We start from the raw sequence: 19,298 nt of genomic DNA, 5'->3' as shown, positions 1-19,298 counted from the left end.
TTTCCGGGGGTGGTTTTTTTTTTTTTTTTTTTTTTTTTTTCCCTCCCCCCTTTTTTTTTTTTTTTTTTTTTTTTTTTTTCTCTTTCTTCCTTTCTTTCTTTCCGTTCTGGGCTCGGGTAAAATGCCCGCTTTTGTGACGGGCATGGGTTTCCGCACGTGATGGAGAGGGGACTGGCACCGGGGAGAGCCAGCGTGCGCGGAGCGGTGGCGGGGAGGAGGAGGGGGGGGGGGGGGGGGGAAAAAAGAAGAAAGAAAAAAAAAATAGTAGTTTTCAGTCAGATAAGCTTCTTAATCTATCAGCCTTCCAGAATACTGATGCTAGCACAAAGAAGAGGGTAACATGCAGACAGAAGCAAGGAAGGAGTATTGATACACTTTTAGAATATTCTTTTTCTTTTTTTTTCTTTTTCTTCTCTTTAAGGAAAGTAATAGTTCATTTTACTTTAGGGTCATGGAGATTGATCTACTCTTCTTGCCCCTCAATAAAATCCTTGTTGGACAAAGAATGCTCTCATAAGAACAAATCAGTATGCACAGGCATTGTACTGACCAAAGAAAAGTAACAGCTTAACCGATACAAATCCTGTGGTTGGGGGGGGGGGGGGGGGGGGGTTCGAAAGGGACGTTTATTGGTGGTTGTTTGGTTGATTGGAGGGCTGGGTGGGTTTTTTTAATCCGGATCGGGGTGGGGGTGAGAGCGGGAAGGTGGGAAAAGGTGCGGGACTGGAGGTGAGGGGGGCAAAAGTCCGCCAAAGGCAGGCTGAGGTGCGGAGGGGCCCCCGGGTGCGTGGTCGGGGCGATGGCAGCCACAGCCCGGGCTGGAGCCGCTGCGGTGATGCGGTGAGGAGCGGCGGGCGGTACAGCCATTGGAACTGGGGTCGGTACAAGGTGCCCGCGGTTCGGCTCCGCGCATCCGGAGGCTTTGCGGAGGCGCTTGTCGTTAAGGATGGCACCGATACACGCGCAAGTTTGGATATTTGGTGTATAAAGACAAACCACCACCAGTAAAGGAAAAAAAAAAACCAAAAAACAGGACCTCTTTAGAGGTATTTGATCAGTGTTAAAAGCAAACACAAAATTCTAGACCAATTTTTGTTTTTTTTTTCACTGATTAATAATGTTCAGTGCATATATGCTTATGTTTAGAAGCAGGTGATCAGAAAGCAAAGCGTAACTGGATGAATTTACAAGCGGTTACGCCACAACGTAAATCTCTGATATTTTTCTCCTCCTAAAGCATAACTGCTAAATTAGACATCTCATATAAATGGAAGTGCGATAGCCCACATCCCATGGGACACAAATTAAGTTTATTAGTTATTAGGTGTATATATGCTCTGTTTGCACAGAAGAAATAAACTATTTTTCCGTCACCCTAAGAAAAGAAGTAATTATTTTCACTAATCTTAATTCCTAGACAAGAACACAACTTTGCCTTGTAACAGTAAGCTGATTTCATATGTCAAATGATCCTTGCATTTTATTTTCATTTTACTTACAAAATACACATTTTATATTCTATCTGTTAATATCCCCATGTGGGCTTCTATATAGGTAGCACCTATAGAGATGAGCATTAAGGCAGGACATTTCAAATATTTTTTGCTTATACTACTGAATAGGGGCTTGCCTGCATTGTCTTATAAATCATATTCCAATGAATCATTAAAGACTGAGAACATGAAAACATGCCATGCAGTTTCTGGTAACTCAAACCAGCAATATCTATGATGGCAGTATTATTTCTGAGAATAATATAGAATTATATTTAATTTTGACCTACTCGTTTTTATCATCTTGTAATTATTACCCCCTTGCGTATAAATACATCTGTTATTGCTCTCTCTTTCTCTTCTCTTTTTATATGCCTATATATCATATAGATGCAATTATTGTTGGTATGCCGTATGCAAGTACAACCTTTTAAGTTGCACAGGGTACTAAAACTGAAATTCAGTTTGGCATCCAAAACACCTTGGTCCTCAAGAGGATTCTAATTGAAAGCTATTTTAATTTTTTTTTTTATTTTAATTTTTTTTTTCATTGAATTTAATGGTCCTTAGGTTTGTTCTCTACCAGAAAACCATTCATGTAGACAAGAAAATACATTTTCTTCTTTCTGCATTTCTGGAGGGAGTGATTACTTTCCTAGTATTTTTTTGTAATGCAGTACTGTATCACAAACATGTAGACTATCAGTTCGAAAATTCCTGATGTTTTTTCTTGATCAGCAAAGTGCAGTGGTCAGTGATGAAGTATCATTTCTTTTAAGGGCATCACAATGCAAGCAAACAAAAGCAAGCCTCATAGCGTGAATGAAACAGGCCAATTGGATTAAATTAGGACAAGTGACAAAACCAGTAGGTGTACTGGAGACACTGTGCTATTCTATATATTTTTTTTATTCTTACATAGACTTTATCTTTTTAGCTGATCTCATGTTCCTGGGCAGATCATTCACCTGACAATTTTTACATTTGATAAAAATGTCAATCTTAATAGACATCCTTCAGCTGAAGACCTGTCATGTAGAGGTGAAGGCAAGAGGCAGGAAGAGAAGCTGTTTAACTAAAGCTTTGTATTAAAGGTATCATATAGAAACAAGGATTTGTTTGGTTTTTTTTTTTTTTTTTTAACAAAAGAGTGATTCAAGGAACATTTACTGGCTGCTGCCTAGAGGTTTGCACATTTGTTTTTGACAGGTTCTCAATACAGCCTCCTCTTGGCCTTTCAAACATGCATGCTGCTATTTGATGGCTGAATCACATAGTGTAAAGAACAGCTCCACCTGGGTAGGACAGGAATAAGCATCATGCTATAACCAGCATATAATTTAGTCATTCTGTCACTTGAAGGCTTGTCATCAAGATTCAAGATCTCTTCTGCATGAGTAAGATTGGTTAGTTATGTGCACTGAATTATAATGCTGCGAGTCTTTAAAAAAAAATTGTGAAAATCTAATAAAACCAAAACATAAACATGAGCTGCACAGATCAATATAAGGCTCTCATGTCCAACTGCAGCTATCCTCTGTCACAGTCCATCCCAAGTGCTCTCAAGCAATGTTTGTAAAGCATTTATGCTGTGAGCCATTTCGATCCTCACACCTGACAGGGTTATGTACTCAACTCTGTCACCTTTTAATAGTTCTCAACTTCTCATTTTATTTGTTTTCGTAGTCCCCAGATTGGATTTAGAAGAAAAAAATAAAAAAGCACAAATAAACCCCCCCCAAACACCAAAGGGAAAAAAAAATATTTCACTGCCTAGTAGAGGAACTGGCAGTACTCTTTGAAAATTATTTGCAATTAGATGGGACACAATCCTAATCCAAATAAAATTTTCATAACTTGGAAATGGATAAAAGAGAAAATTGGAAAATATAATTTATAGGCAGTTTGCAGTGGTTGAATTTAAAAGGTAGGAAATTATTTTGGAGACGTTACAAGCAAACTGATCCCTCTTTAGCTCATGTAAACTCATGGGGATGAATTTTGACATTAAAAATAAGCTGTATATGAAACAGGGTTACTTTGTGGCTTGCACGCATAGGTTGCATGAGGATCTGAATTGAAGCAGCCCTTGTAGAACACTGACTTTTCCAGATCTGCAGTGGGGCTTTGCCAGTGGCATGGCTAATTCAAACCGAATGCATGACCACATGCCAGAACGATCCATAGCTAGGAATGCTCAGATTTGTAGTGTAATAATCTAAAAATAAATTGTAGTTACTGATGTCACAATGTATGATTCTTTCATTCGGCTGTCTTCTGTGCTGAGCCCACACACCACTCAGTGTCACAGGACATATCTCAGTAAGTGTATGCCACTGACTAGCTTCAGTAGAGGGTTAGGATTTTCCATGCTTGTCTGTCTTCTGTTATTTATGTGCTCACTGGGATTTGCAACTTGATGGGGAGGCTGAGCATTTCAAGAGAGGTAAGCTTTGAAAATGAATGGCACTCTTGTTAGAAAAAAAATATTTGAGACAGTATCACAGTGGACTTATTCACTTCACTCTGAAAACTAGAGGAGTACATAGCTGTCATAGTTTAATGTTATTCAAATAACTTCCTTTGAAAGAATTATTTTTCATTGCTTATGGAAGGACTATTTTTAAATACTGCACAGAATGAGATAGAATCATACTAAAGACTGATTCTGTTATTAGATAGGATGTAATAATTTCATAATAATGTAACTATTAATGTAACTAAGAGATTTGGAGAAAAAAATGTTTGGTTTTCTTCCCAGATTAACCAGCAGTCAATTATGGCTAATTCTGCAGGGGCTGTTACGATTTCATATATCATATGAATTAGCTCATTTTTATTTACTTGTATATGAATTCATTTTTAAATAAATAGAAAAATATTTTTGTGATTGTTACAGAAATCATTGAGACTAAGCCAGTTCCTTATTTCACCGTAATAGATGACAGATGAAATACCAGTGACATATCTTGATAGTAGCAAACTTCCATCTAATAGCATCTTAAATAATTTGCGTATATTGGATGCAGTAAACAAAAATCTGTAGCCTACTGCTTCTCAGTGCAAATGAGTCCAGAGGTAAGACCTTTCCTTTGTCCTCGAAGTGGAGGTAGTCACTGTTGTTCAGAAGATGTCTAGTGCAGCCAGAAATGGAAGTGGACAAGCATGAATAGGATTTCTGGCCCAAAGTGCTGCTTGAAGTGGTCGAATGGCTTGATTATTTTGAAAATGGCTATTGTTGTAGTGTCTGGCCTGGTTATGGGCCCAGTACAGAAGGAACAGATTTTCAGACTTTTGGGACCATACTTTGTAGTGTTGCTATCAAGTTAATGGTTTTTCCAAGTAAGACTCCGCAGCCGCGTTGATCAGTGCCATCATGTGGTAATCTTGTGATACTGTTGCCAGACATGTCTGGGTTGACGATCAAGGTTTATTATGTTTTAAAGTCAGTTTGGACCCTCAGTGAAAAAATAATCAGTTTAATGTCTTTAAAACAAAATTGTTTGGAAATTCTTGGAGGGGGCTCAAATAAATTAATTGTATTTTCTGTGACAGAATTTCTTTTATGCCTTTGAACTCTGGTGGAAAGTGGATGAATTTCAATAACTCTTCTATTTTGGTGGTTTTTTTTTATTCCAAAGCAGACTGTGCACTAATCAGCTCCAAATACCCATTTGTTCTATTCCAATAAACAAATACTATGCTAAAAGTCATACTTTTGACTTCTGATACATAAAAGCCCTACTTCCTATCCATCCAAATGTAATAAAACAAGGACAAAGCTGCTACTCTCATTTTGAAATAAAGAATTTAGAATGGAACCAGATTCTTCTGTCTATTTCTATATCTTCATTTCATGCTGATGTTTGTAGTCCTGATTCTAGACTTAATTTTTAAGATTTCCATAAATCTTAAGCTGACAAAGTAGACGTTCTAGCCAGTTTTCCATCTGTTAAATAAAGTTGTTTGCAGACACTAAGCAGAACTCTACTATTAAAAGGAGCCTGGAATTACTCAAAATTTACCAATATTGTAATTACACATCTGAAAGTTCTTTTTCGGAAAACAAAAAAAACCCACCGTTTTTTCCTTTCTCTCTACTACTTTACCAATCTGTATTGCTTATCCATGAAATATCTCTTTCGAGCACTTGGACATATACAGAACATGTTGCAAGTTACCTGAAAATTAGTAGGGAATATATTTATGCTTTCAGATATGATCCTACGTTTTCTGATCTGCTGATAAAGATTTCCAGCTCTGTCTTTTAAAATAAACATAAATAGCACATTATTCATATGGGACCGTATAAGATATAAGCCATAGGTACATTAAATCTTTACTCATCTTCTTACTGAATGTAGCATAGACCATTAATATTAACAGACACTACTTCTAGTGTCTAGAAAAGTGCACAGTTTTCTAGTGTGCACTCAAAAGATTATGCACACTAGATGATGTAGGAGCATGTACTGTCTCAACTCATGTTCTGTTGATGACTGTGTTTATAAAGACAAATGGTTGTACAGACTTGTTAATGTCTGTGATTTCTTCCTGAAGTTTCTTGGATTTGCTTTTCAACAGAAGCTGGATATGTGTTAGTTATCAAACTGTTGGAAGACGTACATCCAGTTTGTACACCTTTCCATGCAGTTGTCTCATTAGCTGTGGTTGTGCTGAAGAGATAGCTTTTGCCTTGTCTCCAAACTAGCTTTGTAATACTGTTATGTTATCTCCCTGGATGTTCAGTTTTACTGTTTTTAGGTCACAGATTTCAATATTATTTATTAGGCAATTGTGACAAAAAAGGGCAAAAATTCTCTCATGGATTCCAGATTATTTGTGGAAGAAGAGCTGAAGCCCATGTGAATCTTTGGTACATCTGCCATTACCAAAACTCTTGGAAGTTTGTAAAGTAATAGGACTGTATCTGGATTTCATGGGATGTCCAGGCAAACAAAGAAAAGAAATTCCAGCAACAACCAGAGGAAACAGCTAGTGAGTTATTGCTGTATGAAATGTTCCCTATTACCCAAATTTCAGAGCAGACAGTTCAATGCTTTACTTCAAGACAATATTAATCAAAGTTGTTTCTCAGTCAGGTACATAGTCACTGATTTGGTAGTTGGAGTCTCCCAAGCCAAAGATTTCTCTGTCTCTAATGTAATTATTATAGTGTCTGCCTACTGCATTTTACATTGTCTACATGAAAGCAAAGATAAGTTCTTAGTACACAATGGTGTGAGGGGAAGTAGAACTTTCTGCAAATTATGCACAGCTGGACAGATGAGCTGTGGTGCCTGCGGCTGTGAATTTGTATTAACACAGCCAGCAGTAGGTCTGCTGCCCAAATTAGAAATGTTCCATGTGTGTAGTTTCCGATGTGCAGGTGATGAATTGGGGGACAGATGATGTTGATTCACTGGTTTTGACAGATTAAATAATAGCAATTGGCATAACGGGAAAATAATCTTGGAGCTGGGGGGATCTCCTTAGGGAAGAGCTAGCATATTAATTTCATGCTCATTGGGATAGTACTTTGCTTTAGTTCAGGTACACAAGCTGTAGTGCAGGATAGGTGGATTTATTGCTTCAATCTGAACAGGTTAACAGTTCTTAAGAAAATGTATTACTTTGTTTAATCTTGCTTTTGTTATGTCTTTCTTTTTCTCAAGATCTTGTAGATGAACTGTTTGAATTACATCTTTTGAAGAGAAATAATTAGTGTTTATATTGGTTTGAAATAATCTTAACATAATGTTTAAGATTCAGTGCTTTAGGAATTTGATAATGCAGGGCAGCTATTTGGTATATGAGTAAATGATCACCAGACCATAACACTTCACAGAAACATCTTTCTGTGGTAGATTTTAGATTGTGTGCCTCTGGAGGGTGACCATTTGGTTAGGCGTGATACTTCATTGCTTTCTGAAACCAGTTGGAGCTGGTTTAGTCAAGAAGAGCAAAAACTTGTAAAGTAGAAGATACTATCTGGAGCCAGAGGTGTAACAAGATGATGGAGAGATGATCCAGGTCCGTTTTGGAAGAAAATTTCGGTCTCTTAAGGCCTGAAAGCTAACCACTGAGCACAATTATGTCTAATGTGAGGAGCCTGCACATTCCAGTTCTTACCTTCTCATCTGTGCAAGATGAGGCTGCTTCTTTAATGGCCCAACCCCTCGTTTTCTTATTCATCATACCCAACTTGGTGTGATGTTTTCCTTCTCTTAGTTCTCAATGCCTATGATTCCCATCCTAGTCAGAGACTGTGAACAGGCAATGAGTTGCAGACAGATTACCAGTTTCATAGGAAGGTTAACATCCTTAGCATTCACAGAAAAAGGATTTTAATGGAGAAGAGCAAATGGGATCAGGTAAGAAGTCATTTGCAGTTGGGAGAGAGTCTTAAATACAAGGTGAAACAATATGGGAATGTAAGAAAAGGATAGGAATGCAGGAATGACACATAGGGACAGCAGATGTAGTACAGCATAGTAGACTAGTCAGAGGAGCGACAGTTCAAATACCGGATTCTGGAGAGCTTCTAAGAGTGGGATATGAGACTTACAAGAGGAGGTGATGCTTTTGAACATGAAAGTTTGTTTTAGCCTGAGGGGGTGCAATATATCAGAAGTAAGTTCACTATATGTAAAAGGGTAAAAATATTATTCTTAGTATCATCATCACTCTGTAGGGATGTAGTTTTTATGGAAATTGAGTTTATTTTCTTCTTAATAATCTTTAAAATATTTTTTGTCCAAATAAAGCATTTATTAAAAAATTGCCATTGTTTTTTACGGAAACCATATCCAGTGGTATCATCACTGAGTATAATTTGGGTTTTTTAATCCCATTTTTCCCAAGAATTATAAGAAATAATCTTTTCTGTTTAATTTCTAATACATGGAGATTTTGTGTATTGTTTTTTTTCTTTTTTTTTTGGTTTGTTGGGTCTTTTTTTTTTTTTTTTTTTGTTCCCATTATGGCAAATGTTACTATTAACCTGCAGTTCCTGAGAGAAATTAGTTTTGCAGAGAATTGGATGCAGAATGTGGAGAAATTTACTGAGGATTATATAAAGGCAGGCTTAACAAACTATGTGGGTTTTGATGGCTCTGTCATTGGTACATGGGCAGGGAAGGAAATTAGAGTAAAATGTGTCTTCATCCTACTCATATAGATCCCTCAAAGATGTTAATGTAATAGTTGATGAAGAGTCTGTGCAGAGACTGCTGTACTATTACCTCACCTAAGTTATATTCTATAGTTACAAATAAGTTTTTTATCACTTTTAAAAACAAAATAGAATTGATGTACCTCTGCCTAGCCCAAAATGTTGTTTTTTAAAATAGTAGATCTTTGGTGAGATATAAAGCAGCCAGAAGAAAACAGATTTTCCTTGGAGTATGCAGAGTACTAGCCTTCCAGTCATGTCCTTAATAAACAAGCTTCCCCTATATACATAAATGGACATTAATACATACCTCGTCACTCTTCAGAGCCATTTTTCTTCACTTGCTGTGAGCTGTATATTTAAAAGATTACAAGCATGACTAAGAACTCATTAACACTGTTTTTACGTTGGTTTATACCATTGTCTTCAGTGGCACTGTGCCTAATATTTGAGTGTCTAGAAGCATTAATTTAGTGCTTAAAAAAAGATAGTCAAGTTCCAGGATTTTTCTTTTCCTTTTGCAGCGAACATCTCATCATTTAATGTATTAATTTGGCAGGAGTCTCTTTTCAGCTAAGAAGAACTTGTTCTTTGTGGAGTAAATTGTTTACCAGCCAGCCGTATGTTTGCCCTAATGAATGTGAGTGAAATGGTCCATCACAAATTCATGTAACTGCATTAGCCTTCTTGACACTGTGACTCTGAAAAGTTAAGACAAGGATAGAGGTGAATGACAGGAGGTGGTGAAAATGAGATTCTTGAACATGACATACATTTTACAATGTGTAAATAGGCTTAGAAATTAAGCAAATTACTCTTAGAGATAAAATTATCTTTTAAATTTATTTGTTCTCTTTAGATAATTCTTGTTAAACAGGAGGATTTTGTTTCATCAGAATTTAAAGTCAGGTAGAAATGTTTTAAATTCTGAGTCCATGCTAACTTCCAGCATGTGCTCAGATTTTTCTTTTTAGACAGGTAGAAGTTTCATGTACAGGAGGATAAAAAATGAAATGGAGGAGAAAAAAAATCCACTACAACCTACTTTATTACCTTATACCAACTTCTTTTTCTGCTCTGACATGCACCAGGTTTGATTATTTATAGTACATACTCTCTATGAATAAATAAGCACTGAATTTTATGTAAGGAGATATCTCAGTTCAGAAATGGTTTTCTAGAGAAGATTGATAAAACATTTGCCTGAAGAACTCTGTTTTTTGTAGAACAATATTTTGTCTTTATTTGTAGTAAAATAAACACTTTTCCACACAAAAAAATAAATAGAATGGATTAGAAAAAGATAAAGACATAAAGAATCTAGACTTTACTTAGACTGTTACGTGCTTTCCAGAGTATTTAATCTGTCTGAATAGTTTTGGCTTTGAGGTTAGTTTTTGGTTGTTTTGGGTTTTTTGTGGGGGGAAGGTTTTTTATTGTTGTTCTTTGTTTGTTTGTTTTGGGGGGAGGGACAATGCAGAGAGTGGAGTAAAGGAATTAATTTCTTTTTGGTTGGTTTGTCTGTAGTTTTGATTTGGCTTATGTTCTGTAGGAGACAAAATGATTTTCAGATATCTAGATTAGGAGAATTCCAAACCTGCAGCACCACTCAATCCTGCTTCAGAAATGCATATGACAAGCACTTTGGGAAGGAGTAGAGAAGGTGAGAATGTGAGTCTTGGCAATACAGAATCAGGATATAGCTACAACACTCAGACTGGGAAATGTTTCAGGGTTCTGTGATCTGGATGTAACTAAAGTCATGCCAGGACTCACTCTGGCCTATACACCATGATTTTGAAGGTAATAAATTGAACCATAGAATCATAGAATTGCCTAGGTTGGAAAGGAACTTTTGGACCATCTAGTCCAACCATCAACCTGACACTGACCAAAACCATCACTAAACCACTCTAAGCTTCATGTTTTCCTGTCTTTTAAATTCTACAAGGGATGGTGACTCAACCACTTCCCTGGGTAGCCTGTTCCAATGCTGGACAACATTTTCAGTGTAAAAATTTTTCCTAATATCTATTCTAAACCGCCTCTGGCACAACTTGAGGCCATTTCCTCTTGTCATGTCGCCTGTGACTTGGGAGAAGAGACCATCCCTGCCTCTCTACAACCTTTGTTCAGGTAGATGTAGAGAGCAATAAGGTCTCCCCTTAGCCTTCTTTTCTCTAGGCTGAACAAGCCCAGCTCTCTCAGCCACTCCTCATAAATTTGTTCTCCAGACCCCTCATCAGCTTTGTTGCCTTTCTCCGGACACACTCCAGCACCTCAGTGTCTTTTTGTAGTGAGGGGCCCAAAACTGGGCACAGTACTTAAGGTGCGGCCTCACCAGTGGGGACAATCACTTCCCTAGTCCTATTTTCCACACTGTTCCTAATGCAGGCGAGGATGCTGTTGGCCTTCCTGGCCACCTGGGCACACTGCTGGCTCAGCTCTTTTATTTTTTCTGGACTGGCAGTCTAGAGCCATAGGAAAGGATGCTCTTCCTAGATTTTCATAAGTATTGTTACATAAAGGGTGTTGGGACAGGCTTACATACACAGAATTTTATTACTGTCATCTAATGGTGAATATTACTTTAGGCAGAAAATACGAGAAAAAATGGAGCCAATAGGGAGAGAGAAAAGAAAAGGCCAGACTCTTCCCACTGGCAGTTCAGGAAAAGCAATGTCAATGGTGGACACCTTTCTCTGAGGATTTTCTCTGATTGCAGCAGGTAGAAACAATGAAGATAACGACACTAATGATTTATTTTTTTTAGTATGCTTCTTCCCTCATGCTCTATACTCAAAACCATGTGAAAATTCTCACTGGTTGTCTCAATTCCTGATGCTATTTGTGCTGATTGGAATATGGTAATATTTAGGTTCAAGTGTTACACTTTGATTATTAAAATTTATCATTGGATAATGTTTACTAAGTATTTAAATGACTATGATCTATTTTGCTGTGCACTAGATTTTGATAGGATCTACAAAACAGAAGGTAAGGAAAGCTGGTACAAGAGGGTGGGAAAAAGAGGGACCATTCTCATTGTAGTGGTAGTTGTTTCCATGATGGCCTACCATAAGGAAACTATTGGGATTTGCAGTTGCAAGACTGTAAGAATAACAACACAAGAGCTAGAGTTTGAAAACACGGAGAGAAAAAGAAAAATATTGTTATGGAGGCTTTGGAAAACACTGCCTCAATGCCTTAGGGGAAAGCTTACAGAGCTATCAGTTGCAGACCCTTGGCATTACTAAGGCTGAGGTGCCGACAAAACATGTCTTAACAGCATTCAGGAATCAAAAATTTCTGTTAGACCACTTAAGCTTAAGATCAGCGATACGAAAATAAGAATCATGTAGGCATAGCTTAGACCTTTCTCCTGAATATTGCCTTTTCCTCAAAAATGGAGAGAAAATTCAGAGGATTTTTATTTGTTTAGCTTGCTCTAGGCAAAGGTATAGCATATCACTATAATACCTTTATTTTTAAACTATTTAGTGATCTTTTAAGACAACTACCTGCTGAATTTACATTATGTTTTGCTATATTTATGTAACTAGAACCAGTAGGTTTTTGTACACTGTTCAAAGTATGAGGTGACTTTGTATCCCTTGATATCTTCTAGCATTTCATAATGTATCCTTTGCAGGGTAGGGTGACCTCTCTTCCTAAGACTATAGCATTTATCAAACAGTAATTGCCATGGTACATTTAGATGTGCTATGACTTTGTAAATCATCACAAGAATTGCCTGATATCTGCATTACCCGATTCCTCGAGGTATTCCAAAATACAAAATCTAGCCACAGGCATTAACAACACATACAGTGATTGCTGTCATATCTTGGTGCTGTTCCCAGAAATGCCACATTCAGAAAGCTGTACTTTGAGGAATGATGTTGCAGGATCAGATGGCTAAATTCACTAGGAGCTGAGGTATCACAACAGGGAGTAAAGAGTTATCCTTGATGATCTTGGCTTTAGTGCCCACAGAATTTCTTGAGCTGGATACCAACTGGTTCATTCTTCCAAACCAATCTCAACAGTAGCAGATTTTTTTCATTAAATCTTTAAGCCTAGCTGCAGTTTTATTTCCTGAAAAATGTATGCATTGAAGGTATGCAAGAGTTTCTTAATAGTCCAAGTAAATATTTTAGATCATAAGATCTGTTGTCCAGTGGCTGGATGCCTCAGACTTTACTCTTAGAGGCTGGCTGATCAAACTAAAGAAGCTGAGAAATTGTGACTGCATAGATTCTGGATTGTACTGATATAAGAACTGAGGAAAAACTCACCATCACCCCCCTCAAAAAAAAAAGAATGAACTAAAAAAACCCAAAACCCCAACAAAAAGCCCCCAAAACTTTATTTTACCGTATGCCTCACTCTTTAGCAGTTAATGAAAGATCCTTGAAGGGCTGCTACTCTGTTTCCCATGGTGAACTCTGTGTTAAGTGAGTCTGTGTTCAAATATTTTTATCAAATACCTATTGAATACATTACACAAACTGGAAGAGCTAGGAAGGAATGCATTATATTTTTAGGGCCACATATTTTAGATATCAATTCTTTCTCATGTGTGCTGATCTGTATGACAAAAAATTCACACTTTTTTTTTTTTTTTTCTACACTTGGTTCAGTGAAGATTACTGTAGCTAGAGACACCAAGAGCCTTTGGGTTTCAGTCATTTCCCTACTGGTGAATGAGCATTTATCTCTCAGAGATGTCTCTGTCAGATCAGTGAGAGCTCTGTCTGTCTGCTAGTGCCCTTTATTTCCTAAATCAGGCTTTCATACTACTGGTTTAGCTCAGATGCCACTGAAACCCAGTACCACAGCTCTGAATCTCTTGGAAATGCAGTAAGTTTTGGGTGTAACTAAGAAAAACTAAAACTAAACTTAATATTTGTTATTCTTCTTTCAGTCTAGATACTATCAGATGCTGACTAGATTAACTGTCTAGTAGGATCATTAAAAGCATATGCATATGTTTGGTAAGATTTTCCTAAAGTTTTTATGGAAAAGCCTTGCTTGAGTGCCCTGTGAGATAGTTCTTTTTGTGTACCACAGAGATCTTCTTCTGAACTGCAGGCAGTTGTGTGCAAACTAGTTATTCTAAACTTTCATCACAATTTCTGGGAAGAAGTAAGAATTTTGGGATGCAATTTATCTTTTTTAACATCTTCTTTAGAATGACATTAAGCACTTGTGATTAATGTTTGTAAGCAATACATTCATTTGAGAGGGTGAAACCTGATCAATGAATGTAAATGTGATCTTGGTCAGTTTACTGTGTTCCACAGACTATATGCTCTTGGCTTTCCTGTTCTAAGGTGTTCCCTGAGACACCCATGTTATTTCTGGAGCAAAGGTCCTTTACAATTGTGCTTTTTGTTATCTCTGTTATATAAAGTTATGGATCTTCTTTCAGCATAAAGGACTGCTCTTTTCATGGCAATACAGTTATTGACGTTTGATCATTTGTGTCGTTTTCAAACACATTCTCCTTAATAAGGTGTGGGATTGTTGGATGCCTGATATGCTTGAATGCCATTGATAGCCTAGGCTGTAGCCTTAATTTGAGTTTATTACTAAACATATCAGAGGCCTGAATGATCAGACTTTTGTCCTTTTAAACTTTTGCATTCTAGCAGGTTTTTCACAATTTGTTGTGGGTTATTGCTATCAAGAAACTTCATTCTTCCATCCGTCATTGTCATTCAGTGGTTTTAGTCGTACGTGAAAAATAGATGCTACTCAGTTATATGTGTATCTGATCAGATGCATATCAGATGCATATAATTATGGATGAAAGAAAGAGAATATTTTACGTGCCAGTTGATCTACAAGTAAATTCTGTGTGAGACATACTCCTGAAAAAATGTGTGGAGGTGTTTTGTGGGGTTTTCAACTATTCTGAGTTTAAAAGGTGTGTTAAAAAAAATAAATATAGTAGGCATAGTATTCTATGATTATTGGAAATAATTATAATGGAATGTTTTACTGTGGCTGAGGTTTAAGGACTCAGACTACCATCTCTTATTCTTTTGCAAGTTTTGCTAAGCAGAAAACAGTGGCAATGGCAGAATTTTTTGGAGGTGGCGAAGAGCAATGTAGAACACATTTAGAAGACTAAGTTCACAATATAGTCACTGGAAATTTCAAAGGTATTTCAGAAAGAAAATTTCCATGAGGGTTGTCTGCCTAAATTTATTTAACTCAAGACATAAAATTAAAACTTCCAAATGCAGCAATAAAAGCAGCAGTTTCCATTTTTAGCCAATCCTGAACATTCTAAACTCCAAAGGTTTTTTTTGGCATTATGAATTAATTGCAATATGAAAATTTGGAAGCAGAAAACTAGCTTCATTATTTATAATCATGGTTAGGCATGTTATATAACTCTAAGTAATAAAAAATATTTCAGTACTATTTTGAAATTTTACCAAAGGATACCAATCAAGGGAATAGCTAATATAGTGGTAGTTGCAACACAGGTCTCTGAATTCAGCAGCAGTTAATATTTCTCACATGAAAAGGGCTAAAGGATTAGACATGTTTGAATTTTTTTTTAATTTAAACTCACATTAAGCTATTATTTTTCAAATAAAGAAATGTCAAGTTCTAATACAAAAATAATATGTCTCTGTCTATGTCTGTATCTATGTCTACATCTATGTATTCTTCAGCTCTTTTAATTTTTTGGTGTTTTTCATTGCCAAACAAAAGATTGCATGGATCCACTTGATAATCTTAAATGGCTTTTATGTATAGCTTTTTTTTTTTTTAAATGACTGATTATTTTTTTTTAAAAAGGAAATTGAAACAAATGCAATCTCAAATTCTAAAAAAAAAAAAACCAACTAAAAAAATGACCGTCTGTAGTGGTTCATTTACTGTGAACATCTGTCTCTTGAATACAAGCTAGGGAGGTTTGTTTTTGTGAGGGCATACATTCCAATCAGATTTTTTGGTGAAAGAGTAGCATTTCTTTGTGCATAGATAATCAGATAGTGACAATTTCTGTTTACATGTTTGGAAGGAATTACATAACAAAAATCTAATTTCAAAAGAATATGATCTGTGTTTTCTATAGATAGGATTTTTTCTCAATGTCTCAAGTTCAATTTCAACTTCTAAGAATAATAGTACTATTAAAATAAAAAAAAAATAAGGCCTTCCCTAAAATAATGCAAAGTTAAGAGCTCTATTATAAAATGACAACAACAAGCATTTTCCATAATGTCCTAGTGTTTACTGAGGAGATTTAATAATTGAATTATTAACTAAAACCAACCGATGACTACAACAAAAGCATTTATCACTAGTCCATCTATGAGTCTAAATTGTGTCTTGGGTTAATAGAAAAAAAGAATGAAAAAGAACTGCAAACTGTAATGTTTTTGTGTGTTTGTAATACAGATTATGTATTAGTGGAAGATCAAGTGTATTTGTAAAAACTTCAAATGGCTACTCACATGCAGAATATCTTTGTTAGCATAGTTACCTCTGGGGAGAAAATTTTCTACAAATAGGCAATTACTTTTTGAAAAATAACATACAAAATATTTGGAGTTTGCAGTGCTCAAGAAAGACAAGGATTTTATTGCTGCAGTGGTTTGACACCAGAGAGGTTTTTTGAGGTATTAGTTTTTCAAAGCTTTTGAAAATCAGGCCACTTAGCTGCCTGATGTGAGTTTATACTTTAACATTATCCTTTGTATTAATATTGACCACACCTGTATGTTTCTGCAGTCTGTGTGTTCTCAGAGTAGTACTTCTACAAATATTTTGCAGCACTGTGCAACCTGTAACTCTTAAGTTACTTGGAGAGCTGGACTCAGTACACGTATCAGCACAGTGACATGGCAGTGCTCTTCAGTCCTCCAGATGCTGGGTGCTTTGCTCAGGCAGAAAGTTCTCTGGCATTCAGCTTCCGGGACCTGAACTGTTGTCTTCACATAGCACTACAATGTACCATGTGATATACCAGTTTGGTCAGAGTAGTTTTGTTTTCTTACAGAATTCAGGGTATATAATCAGTTCTTAAAGCCTTTTGAGGTAAAAATTACCTTGTGGTTTGCAAAATGGCAGCAGTTTTGCTTTTGTGCAAGAGACTTTTAAAATATGTTCCTCTTTATTGCCGTACTTGAGACCTTGGGATAGTTATTGCTGTCACAACCATGCTCTTATGTGTGATTTTTAATTTTCCAGTAGCAGCTACCACTGAGTATGGTTACCTATGTCCTGTCTGAATTTCCTCCCAAAATTGTGTATCCAATAGGCTGCAGCCAAGTATGAGGTAGCAGATATGAGGCAGGGGTACTTGGACTGACTTCTGCAGTATACTGATCTCATGAGGACTTTTACTTTTCTTCAAAGGGCTCTGGATCAATCTCTTAGTTTCTGCTCAAAGCAACTGTAGCCTTTCTTCAATTTTGGGGACTAAAATACTAACAGGCCAACATATTAATAACTCATTCACTCCTGAATGTCTGTATTCAGGGGTAACAGCAGGGCAGATAAAAGCAATTGACTTCTCAACCAGATAAGTGGAAAGAGAGTGGAGATATTGGACTCATGACAATCATAAATTTGTTTTTGTTATGACCTGTAATCAACATTGTGTGATATAGCCTGTTGCTATTGCAGGCAGGAGATCTAAAGATGACTGACAGCCTTGAGCAAGCAAGGTCTAGCCGAAAACAGAATGTTCTAAATACAGAGCAATGACTTTATACATAGCCCTACAGTGAGAGAAATCTTTTCATTTTTCGCTCTGATGGGGGACAAGAGAAGATTTATTAGACTTTTGGGAAGCTTTAGAATCTTCAGAAAATATTCCAAGACACTGGAAACATTTTAGACAACTTACTCAGTTCATGTAATGGAATGTAAATAAATTTACTGACACATTGATTGTCCCCCTCTGGGGAAATTTAAGGGCTTTTATTATTCCGGTGTTTGTTATTAGCTTGTTTAATTAATTATTTTACACTGCCTGATGCTAATTTTGGAGAATTCTAAATCTAATAGATTCAGTTAGTACATGGAGTGGTTGATTAGCTGAGGATTGAGATAATCCAATGTCAGGGGCTCATGCATCTCTTGTGGGTGTTCCAGGAATCTATCATCACTCTTAACCTTTCTCTAACATTTGTTACATGATTCATTCAACACAATGAAATTAAAATGAATGATTAAGTTATAATTAATGAATTTAACTTTCTGCATTTGACTGAATTCTTAGTAGAAACATTGAAAAATGCATTTATTACACAAATATCTTTGAATACCTCATACTTACCAAAACTATTGAGGTCCACATTCTCACCTGTTGTATAGGGTTTGAAAACAGCCTCAAGTCATCAAGTGTGAAGAAGGCATATGGAGTTCTCTACTAAATTCTTGCCTCAGTGTTTATTTGTCTAAGATTTGTTTAAGGAACTTGTGAATCAGTTTGCTACAACAAGAATATGTAAGTGGGTATATGATAGGGAGACATTCATTTTAAAAAGTAAGATAATATTCAAAAAGAGGTGAGATATGAAGGCAAAGGTATTACACTGTTGCATATGTTCGGAAGGTTATTAGGCATATAGCATCCCTTCCCTTCCCTTCCCTTCCCTTCCCTTCCCTTCCCTTTTCACCTCTAGCACATCCAGCAAATTAAGAAGATGAGATGAGAAAGAAATAATATGCACTGTAGAAGACATATAGCAAATGGCAATAACAAGTTGAATGGTGATATGCTTTGTTATTTGTTATAATAGTCTGCAAGTATAATTCAGATGAAAAAGATAAAGCAATAAGAAGTTAAAAAGCAGCATATTTAAAGTTGCTTAGGAAAATCACAAATTCTTCCAGTTTGTGCATCCAGAATGTTAAGTCAATAAAACAGGGTAATTTATTTTCAAATTATATCCTTTAATAATGTCATATCATAAGGGGATCAAATTAAGACTGCTTTTTGTATGGTCTTCACAGAATGTTGCAAGTTATAGGAAAAGAAAAGAAAATCAAACCCCATAAGATGTTAAGTAAAACATTTACCACACCTTCTACAAAACTCCTTAAAGTCATACCTTTAACACTTAGCATGGTCTGGTGCCACTTGAGCTACAGGACTTCACATTGTTCAGCTGACAGTAATCTGGTAGTGAACAGGGAGGTTGGGCTGCAGGTGCCAAATCCCAGTTGTAGAGGGGACCTAGTTTAGTTTTCTGACCCAAAAATTCCATCTCACCTCCTGTCCCTGCTTCATTTGCTTCTTGAGATCAGGGAATGGGGTTGGTCATGAGATTCCTGTGCAGACAGGATCCTTTCTCTGAATTTCAGTCTCCTTATGCACTCCCAATATAATAGTAGTGCTGGTAGCAGCTGCCATCATTGCTGTTATGTTACATTTTGACTGTAAAAAAAGGATACACATTTTAAAATATTTGTTTTTTTATATACTATGGTTTTGGTAAACTGCCAAAACTTTCCTGAAAACAAATAGGGAGAGAAGGGAAAACTGATAGTTTCAAGTACAGTCCAGATAAGCCAGAATGGAATTTAATTAGAGGAAGAAAGGTTTCCGGAAAAAGACTTTTCTGTTCCCTGAATTTTAGGGAAGAGAAAGGTGA

The 19,298-nt window shown here is 36.4% G+C and overlaps 1 protein-coding gene across 2 annotated transcripts in view; it reads left to right on the top strand.

The window, feature by feature from the left end:
- The window catches only part of NLGN4X (neuroligin 4, X-linked), a 203,645-nt gene that overhangs the window by 1,199 nt on the left and 183,148 nt on the right, over positions 1-19,298 (top strand). The window lies entirely within an intron of this gene.

This window comes from Calidris pugnax, unplaced genomic scaffold (genome assembly GCF_001431845.1).
Source record: "Calidris pugnax isolate Ruff unplaced genomic scaffold, ASM143184v1 scaffold188, whole genome shotgun sequence".
Classification (NCBI taxonomy): domain Eukaryota; kingdom Metazoa; phylum Chordata; class Aves; order Charadriiformes; family Scolopacidae; genus Calidris; species Calidris pugnax.
Note: the sequence above shows the minus strand (reverse complement) of the source record. Positions and strands in the feature narration are given on the sequence as shown.